Source organism: Myotis lucifugus, unplaced genomic scaffold (assembly GCF_000147115.1).
Source record: "Myotis lucifugus unplaced genomic scaffold, Myoluc2.0 scaffold_5521, whole genome shotgun sequence".
In the NCBI taxonomy this organism is placed as follows: domain Eukaryota; kingdom Metazoa; phylum Chordata; class Mammalia; order Chiroptera; family Vespertilionidae; genus Myotis; species Myotis lucifugus.
In genome coordinates this window covers 1-9,783 of record NW_005876569.1, presented here as the reverse complement: position 1 = coordinate 9,783, position 9,783 = coordinate 1, and the positions used below count along the sequence as shown (strand labels likewise).

Here is a 9,783-nt window from a genome sequence, read left to right as displayed (position 1 = left end):
ATTTGGAAGTAAAATAAAAGTAAATACTTTTATGTGTCAGTTTTTCTCCCCCCCCCCCCCCCCCAATCTATTCCCTACTCTTAGAAGGGATGTTCAGCAAATATAATTATTTACTAATAGCACAATAAACTTTAAAATTTAGTTCATGTTCATCAGTTATTCATATTCTCAAATAATTAGCTGATACTGTGATTGAGAGAAACCATAGGAGGGAAGAAAATATACATGGATTTGGCTTTTGACCTTTTCTTGAAGCTTTTACAAATTATAGGTCATTTTGCTAATATCTCAAAACATATAGCCTATTATTGTACCATAAAGTTTGAATGTATCGATTTCAGTTACCAAAAGAAGGCACAATAACCAAGTGGCCGGGAGACGTTTCTGCATAGGTTTACACGCATGTACTGGTTTTCTTCCAGAATTTATAACAGGATTGAAATTCATATAGGGCCCATACTTGTACATGGTAAAATATGAAGGTTTTCCCTTCAGCACGACTTGAACTCAGAAACTAGTTTCTCGCAGTCATTTTCTTATGCTTCACCAGGGCCAAGGTTTTGGGACAGAGTGATGCACAGTGAATGTTGAGGGTTCTGTTTAAAGATGCTCACCTTCATACTTATCATTTCAAAGGAACAAAAGCAATAGAGAGGAAGCTGTATTACAGCGGAAGACTGCGGCCAGCGCCCCGCCTCCCCCCAGCGAGGAGGCTGTGTCCAGCAGCTCTGATGACGACTCCGGGACCGACCGGGAGGAGGAGGGCTCTGTGTCTCAGCGCTCCACCCCAGTGAAGATGACTGACGCGGGGGACAGCGCCAAAGTGACCGAGGTGTGGGGAGAGGAGCGCGTGGTCCAGCGTGAGGCACTGGGGAACGATCTCTAAGTTCCACTCTCAGGAGAAAGGCTGAGAGCGAGAATAGGTCACATTATCTCACTCACACCATTGAAATGAGATCACGTGTAATGTGTGGTGGTGGAGGCACTGCGGAGATAAAGACATCCAGCATAGACAGACAAAATGGAAATGGCTTCATTTTGCAGTAAAATCAGTGCTTTTGCTCCCAGGTGTAACAGTGAAATTCTTATTTCTTCAGAGTTTTTAAGAGAATCCTGTGCCTCTTTGGGCAGCCCACCCACTTGCGGTTCGTTCACTCCCTTGCTCAGCACACTGTTGGAAGGCAGGGTTTGGACCTGGGCCTCACCATCTCTGCGTAGCCCCAGTGGGCAGTTCATCCTGCTCAATTTGATATTACCAATATAGTAAGGGAAAATAAAAGTATACAACAGAAAAACTAAATCTAGTTTGGGGGGAAATTTGATTTCTAGACATAGCTAGAAGTCATTAGAGGTCGATATGACAAAATGTGATAATACAAGAACTGAATCTATTGTCCTAGTAGTTGACAAACTACAAATGACTGGTCAAGTCCAGCCCACTGTCTGTTTTTGTAAATAAAGTTTTATTGGAGTTGGCAAACTACAAACAATTGGTCAAATCCAGCCCACTGTCTGTTTTTGGAAATAAAGTTTTATTGGAGTTGGCAAACTACAAACAATTGGTCAAGTCCAGCCCACTGTCTGTTTTTGTAAATATAGTTTTATTGGCACTGATTTTAACTTGCTTATATGTTGTCTGTAACAGCAGAGGTGAGGAGTAGCTGTAGAAATGGTATGACCCAAAGAACATAAAATATTTACTATCTGGTCCTTTGCAGAAATTTTTGCTAACTCCTGTATTATATAAACACCACTAATAATTATTTAGCAGTTTTTTTTACCCTAAAACAAACTATTTTTAGTGGAAATAAAATCAAATTAAAAAAAACATTAACTGAGAAGTTTAATGAATAGATTGAAGAAACATTGTGATTCCTTTAGTGGGAAAATTCACACTTTGGAAATAATTTATATTCTAGATGTCTAAAAATTTTCCTGGTCCCTTTTTTTTAACCCCAGAATGTGGTCCAGCCCATGAAAGAGGTATATGGGATTAACCTCTTCGATGGTATCTCAGAGGAAGATCTCTCCATTTATTCAAGGTAAACTACTTCCATGTAGAGATTGAGAAAAAATGCAAATGTATTACTGCAATAACATATCTAGTATAACTTTAAAAAATTAAAATAGTCAATACAGAAGGAAACGAATTCCATCTGGAATATAGTAATAGCATTTAGAAGGTCAAATTCAGAAACACTGATTTATATTTGAATAGGGGACCTACTGCCTGAGATAAAAATTTATGATGAGTACATGTATTTTCACTGCCCACATATAAGCTGTAAACTGAAGTACAAACACAGTTCTACAGTAAACAATCCTCAAGATCAGGTACAAAATAAACCTGGGATATTGCAGTCACTTTAGCTCTGAGCTGCTGGTGGGAAGGGTGTCTGAGGAGGAAAAAGGAAGCAACGATATAAGGGAGCTGATTCAGGATGTTATAGCCCTTGGGTAGGCAGGTCTAGCTGGGGGAGAGGATCCTCCAAAAGGCATTCCCTGAAATCACGTACATACCTTTGCATGTAAGTGTGTTTTTCTGAGAAGATTAGTAGTTATGAGATTCTCAAAAGAATCCCTCACCTTGCCCTAACTGGTTTGGTTCAGTGGATAGAGCGCCTATGGACTGTAGGGTCCCAGGTTCGATTGCGGTCAAGGGCATGTACCTTGGTTGCGGGCACATCCCTAGTAGGGGGTGTGCAGGAGGCAGCTGATTAATGTTTCTCTCTCATCGGTGTTTCTAACTCTCTATCCGTCTCCCTTCCTCCCTGTAAAAAATCAAAGGAATCCCTCACCTGGAAATCCTCAGGAAACTGATGGGTCCACTGTAAACACCCCCTCAGCCTAATACATGCCTTGAGAAGACTTGTTTTTTTCACTGCTTCAGTGGAATTTTATTAGTAATTATTGTGTCAAAATTCACAAGTATAGGACGCAAAGGTCTGTCTTAGAAAATTCTAAAGCAGATGTAATTAGATTTTAACAATAAGATAGAACATATTCTCATTAGAGGACAGCCCTTAAAAAGTGAAGGATAATAGAGAATTAAGTACAGTTCTGTCAAACTGGAAATGAGCTCTGCATGCACAGTGCCTCTTAAAACAAAGTTCTGTGAAACTATAGCATTTCTATGGATGTGAATTTCAGTGGCAGATATTATTAGCTTCTAAACATCTGATGCTAAAGGAATTTCCAATCAAAACACAAGCGCAGTGGCTTTCATTAAATGTAGAGCTATGATACTTCTATAAAGAGGTCCTTCATTCATATAAGTTTGACATATGTAAACTCTGTAATATATATGAGCACTGACCTACCATTCCTTTTTAAGGAGGGTATTGCATTTATAGAATCCGTCGTACCGGATATTGTCAGCTTTTTCCTTCAAGCTAGTAAAACCTGCTATATAACACAGTGATGGCGAACCTATGACACGCGTGTCAGAGGTGACACGCAAACTCATTTTTTTTGGTTGATTTTTGTTAAATGGCATTTAAATATATAAAATAAATATCAAAAATATAAATCTTTGTTTTACTATGGTTGCAAATATCAAAAAATTTCTGTATGTGACCCGGCACCAGAGTTAAGTTAGGGTTTTTCAAAATGCTGACACGCCGAGCTCAAAAGGTTCGCCATCACTGATATAACATGTAAAATACAAAAATGCACAGCCTTTCTTGGCCGCAAAGGCACTGGTGTGACTGCATCGCTGTCTTACCAGAGGCAAGTTGAGTCGTTCAGGACTCAGCCACACCCTCCTCACCCGACACAGACATGCAGTGGCTTATTCCTCACGTTGTCAGCAGTGCAGCTGAACTGTTTACCGGTTGAGGCCGGCCTTTGTCAGGAGCACGGCTGGAAGAATGCATTATCCGGAGTTAGGAATGAATATGACTTTGCCTAGTGCAGAGAGCGTGAGTGTACGTGTCAAGGACTGAAATGTGGGCTCATGTGAATTAAGCAAAAAGTGTCTCTTGCTTCAGGCATGACTTTCACCTGCGGCCTTTGTAGCTCAGACGGCCCCTGAGGCCCACTTCTAGTTCTCCCTTCTGGGGAGTGAGATCCAGCCTTGTTCAGCCACAACACCCCTGGGAAACAGTCTCAGAAGGTGCCAGAGCAGGCCTGCGGGGAAGGGATTATGCAGGAAGGAAGGATCCCATGTTCTGGAATGAGAGTCTGCGCTTGGTGTTCTGAAGTTCAACACCTCCTCCTTTGAGGGGTATAACACGTCACAGTGTTTTACCTGTTCTTTAGACAGCTCCGTAGTAGACTGAAAAGATGTTATTATCCCTCTAAAGGCTGAGGGCGCAGGAAGAGCCATGCAGTGGCCTATCCAGGAGACCCGTCCTGTGCTTCTGGGGTGTCTGTGATCTTAGTCTGTGCCATTCTCTTCATTCTCGTGATTGTATCAGCTGCCTCTGCTTATGATGCTGGGTCCTGGTGCTCTTCCTGCCTCTTCTGACCCAGAGAGCGGAGCTTCCAGGGCAGGGCGAGAGCCCATGGATTCTGCCCTGTATTGTGAGGCGCCCTCTCCCACTGCTGTTCTGCACCCACTCGGCTTGACTCACCAGAGTTTGTGCATGTGAAGATGGTGCGGTCGCCTGGCTTGCCTGTCACAGCCGCCACCTGGGCGACCACAGGGCATTGTGGGGAGGGAGGCGATGCAGCCAGAACTGGCTTCTACGGCCCGTCTTCTTGCTACCTGCTCTCCTGCCTTTTTTTTCTTATGCTGACCCTCAACCATTTTCAGACTCCTGAAGATCTCTCAGTTTTATGGTTTTGTTCTAATTATTGAGCCCTATTCTTTGTACCTCCCTTTGCCCACATCTTTTCTGATATCTTTGGTTTGCTATTTTGACCAGACTCAGAAGTTTACTGACTTCCTCAAAGCCCCAGACCTTTGCCAAATCTTTTTTTTTTTTTAAATTCTGATCATGATCGTGCACATGGTTTGCTAAGTTTAAAGTTCTGTACAAATATTAAATGCTATGTGGCATTCTTTTTTAAAAAATGCATCCAAAGTGTTCGCTTGGTAAAAGTATAAAGTTGGATAAAAGTAAGCTATTTAAAAGTTTTTCAGTAGCCCGTGATTTAATCATTGCTAGTTTCTACAGCACTTTGCTTGACCTTTAAAAAAGCTACTTAAAAAATAAATTATAAAAGTATCCTTAGTCGTCAAAAGAAAACATTTCAAATAGTAGAAAAGTGAAAAGGGAATCAGCCCTGTAATCCCGCCCTGTGACCTCCTCAGGGCACATAGAGCAAAACTGCAGGCCACGCTTCAGGCAGGTCTGCTCTTGAGAAATAGCTGGGGGCCCTCTGCCATCATGGTATCCTCTTACCCGGCTGAGACCCCGGGCACTTCCCTGTGGCTCTCAGCTCTAAGACAGGCTTGGTGTTGCCCCAGTCTTCTCTAAGGAGGGGCGGTATACAGTGGCGGTCGGTCGCTGGTCTCCTCGGTCCTCTCCATCTGTGTTAAAAGTACTCTTCGCAGTGACTGGGCTATACTTGGCGATTCTCGTGGTCCTGAGGAAACTGAGTCCGGATCCTGGGTTCTCAGCAGCGTCTGCTGCAGGGGATGGGTCCCCAGCCTGGTCCCGCCCTGTCCTTGTCGTTTGTCTCACCACAAACCTCTCCCCTCGTTTCCCATGTTTCCTGCCACGGCCACCCGCAGGTATGTGAGGCCCTGAGAGATCAGCTGCTTAGCTTCAGGAACAATTGGTTCTGTTTTTGTTTTTTTTTTGTTTTTTTTAATCATGTTTAAATAAATAGAAATGCAATGTAGTACACATTTCTTATCATTCTTATATCTATGGTTCTGATATATTTTAAGCAGAATTTCTCTTCCTTCTCACAGACCCACTCTAAAATCAGGCAACCGTCTAGGAGCAGTCTTGTGTTCCATGGGGTGCTCTTGTGGGCTTTTCTGACATAAGCACACTATTGTCATTTGAAAGCTCATCCCATGCTTTACTGACTGTATTGCCAATAGTTTCTTCCCTAGCTCACTTTTTATCCATTGTAATTTGTAGATTCGTTCAGCTGGGTCAGAGTCAACATCAGCAGGACAAGAGCAGCCAGCAGCTCTGTTCCAGGTGCCCAGATGGAGTTATAAAACTGTGAGTACTAGATTAGACCTTTAAAAAACACTTGTATTCATGCCATTCACAGTGCTTTTTAATAAAGATTTTGTAAGAAAAACATTATCTTGTCACCATATTAGTATAAGCATAAACATCTTCTCCTGGTACCTTATCTTATCTGAGGAAAACTGTGTAGCTGTGGGGGCAGAGAAGAGATGGCAGCCTCGACTTAAAGTGCACCCTTTGGAGGTGAGATTGGAGTTGAAGGAGGCATCTCTCCATGAACTCTGCTCTCCTCTGGGGAGAGCTGAGATGACAAAGCAGCTCTGACCCTGCAGACTGACTCTCCATGTTCGATGCAAGACCCTTGAAGGCAGGGATGCCTGTCTCTTCTAACTAACTGTATATCCTCACCAGTTCGGATAACTTACTGTAAGTTAAACAGGTGTTCAGTAAATTCTTAAACAGAACTGGTTTCATATCCTGAATCACAGCATCACAGATCTACCACTTGATGTTTTGTTGTGTTATTTTTTAACCTTGAGCAAATAACAAGTCTTGTGTAGATCAGTTTCCTCATCTGCAAAGTGGGGCAATAATCACACCTGCTTTGTAGGTGGGCTTAATGAAAGAATACCAAGCACTTAGACCAGTGTCTGGAAAAAGTTCTCCATAAGCAGTGATCATCATTCTCTGCCTGTTGGCACCGGACACAGCAAAGGTTGTGGCCCGGAGAGGCTCCAGATGTCATATGCTCCGTTGAAGTCTTCCAGGAAATGGGTCCGTATGGAGATTAGTGCCTGCGAGGTGTTCAGATCAGTGCCTGGCATATAGGTGACATTCAGTAAAGATGAGCTTCCCCTTTCTTGACCAACTTCACCAGTTCACTAAATTATGTAACAGATAGGAACTGCCTAACTTCACTGTGTACTACATCGTGTGTTTCTGATTGAGAGTGGAGAGGCTGTTACGGCAATCCAGGCAGAGGCTGGTGCCTGAGAGAGCAGTGGCTGGGAGGAGTTTGGAGGTGCAAGGGGTTTGGGGAATGTTTAGGAGGTGAAATGGACAGGACTTGGATACTGGCTCATCATAGAGGAGGAGGGCCGTGTCAAGGATGCCCTTACGTGGTTTGGTTTGTGTAACAGGTTTCATTGATTCATTCATTCATCCATTTATTCATTTAGCAGATAGGTATAGAGCAGCCGTGGGCAAACTACGGCCCGCGGGCCGGATCCGGCCCGTTTGAAATGAATAAAACTAAAAAAAAAAAGACCGTACCCTTTTATGTAATGATGTTTACTTTGAATTTATATTAGTTCACACAAACACTCCATCCATGCTTTTGTTCCGGCCCTCTGGTCCAGTTTAAGAACCCATTGTGGCCCTCGAGTCAAAAAGTTTGCCCACCCCTGGTATAGAGTATACCTGTGTTAGGACCATTCAAAGCTGCCATTTGCCAAGGTAAGGAGCACAACAGAAGGATCCAGTTTGTCTTTAAAGTAGCATCCAAGTGGACTGTTTGGGAAGCAGTTGACTCAGCTGACCTGGAACTCACAGAGAGCCTTCTGGGGCTGTATATGCACCTGGGTGACCATTGAAGCCACTGGCTAAGGGTGAGACCCCTCGGGAACGAGAGTAGAGAGAGAAAAGAGCTACAGCTGAGTCTTGAGGGGTCTGGGTCTACCAGTCGAGACAGAGACCTGCAAGGGAGGCAGAGCCGGTGCGGGGAGGAGAACCAAGGCGGTGTTTTATCACAACCTTCAAAACGGCTGCTTATCCCTTCTTTCTCTCCCTGTCACTAATTATTTATTTGTTTTTAATTTAAATCCTGTATTGTTTAAAGTATTATATATGTCTCCTCTTTCCCCCATTGACCTCTCCCCAGCCACTCCCATCCGCCAGCACATGCCCTCGCCCCCCTAGTGTCTGTGTCCATTGGTGATGCTCATATGCATGCACACAAGTCCTTTGGTTGATCTCTTACCCCCTACCCTCCCCTGCCTTCCCTCTGAGGTTTGACAGTCTGTTCAACACTATTTTTTTTAACCTTTTCCATCTTTTTATAAACATACAGACTCCAGTTAACTTAGAGACAATTTTTCTTTCTTATGTGTAACTAGCATGTGAAAGTGTGGGCTCCCATATGAATTGAAATATATGTGGCCAAAGAAGGAAAGTATTTAAATGTGTTAGTAAAATAAGAGACTCTGTTAACCAAATTGTATTATACAAATTGATTATTCCATTAAAATAATATGGCACAATTTAGGAGGAGGAGCTGATGAAATGGATATAGCATACAAAATACAAGAAAAGCCTTTTCCCCGTTCTCTTTAACATAGGGGCTACTTTGATCCGCAATTGAGCTTGCAGTTACTAATTTTAAATTCTTCTCTTAAAAAACATTTAGTACTTGCTTTTCTGAGTTCTAACACATGTGAAAACCATGTACTAGTAGATGTAGATTTTCTTAACCTTTTCCAATTACTTGGTAAAGAATCTAATGTGAGTGTGTTTTTGCACAGCATCAGCAGCAGGATAACAGAGAGCCTGGTAGGCTCGGCATTATGTTGTCATGGCAACTGCTCAAGAGTGTTGTTGTGTGTGTGCATGGGTGTACACTTTAAATTGCAACTGTAACTTAGTTCTTAAAATGTCAACTAATAATTTTTAGATTTCTAAAGCTATGACAAAACCCAGAGAATTTAGATTTATGAGATAATCGAAATTCTCATCTTGTTATGTGTTAAATTCTAGTAGATTTTAAAATGGTAATAAGTTTATTTTAAGTTTATATACCTTCTATAGATCCAGTGCACAACATTGGTGCACTCGGGAGGTCACTCAGCCCGGCCTGTGCCCTCTCGCAGTCAGGGAGCCCTTGGGGGATGTCCTGGTGGGGAGCGGGCCTAAGCCGTCAGTCAGACATCCTTAGCACTGCCGCCGCTGCACTTGCCAGCCATAAGCCCAGCTTCTTTGCTTCTGGCTGAGCGATGCTCCCCCTATGGGAACGCACTGACCACCAGGGGGCAGCTCCTGCATTGAGTGTCTGCCCCCGGTGGTCAGGCGTGTCATAGCAACCGGCTGTTCTACTGTTCAGTCGATTTGCATATTACCCTTTTATTATATAGGATGTATCTACTCATTTCTGGATAATTCATAATATAACAATTTTTTTTTGAAATCATGAGGCAGCCAATATTTTTTTTCTAAATATGAGATAAATACAGCAACAGAGATACAGAAACCTGAATGGGGGAGCTGGGAACTGTCACCCAAGGTCTTGCAGGACATGTTTTAGAAGTGGATGTTAAACCCAAACACTGTCTGCACTGTCAGCTGCTCAGAGCTATATTTTGTTTGAGTGTGACCCCTGCCTTTGATCCATACCACTTGGTGATCAGGGAGAAGTGACATCAGCCCACATTTACAAGGCACTCAGTGTTATGGGCACTGTTCTACAGACCTTCACCTGTATTAACTCCATCCTCACAATAATCCATCAAGTAGGTCTTACTATTACCTTCATTTTGCAGATGGGAAACGGAAGCACAGAGAAGTGTGTGACTTGCCCAAGGTCAAACAGCAAGTGAAGGAACCCAGATTTAAACTCAGGCAGGCTGGCTCTCCATCACTAAGCTATAAATGCCTAGGGTTAGCAGTTACTTTTAAAACCACAATGGTAAAAATACTT

At 42.9% G+C, this 9,783-nt stretch overlaps 1 long non-coding RNA gene across 1 annotated transcript; it reads left to right on the top strand.

Annotated features, from left to right (window-relative positions):
- The first annotated feature begins 641 nt into the window (after window positions 1-641).
- On the top strand, window positions 642-6,145 carry LOC102432727. Its single transcript, XR_331037.3, has 3 exons — window positions 642-832; window positions 1,960-2,042; window positions 6,039-6,145. It is a non-coding gene; the product is annotated as an uncharacterized LOC102432727 (long non-coding RNA).
- The last annotated feature ends 3,638 nt before the right edge of the window (window positions 6,146-9,783 follow it).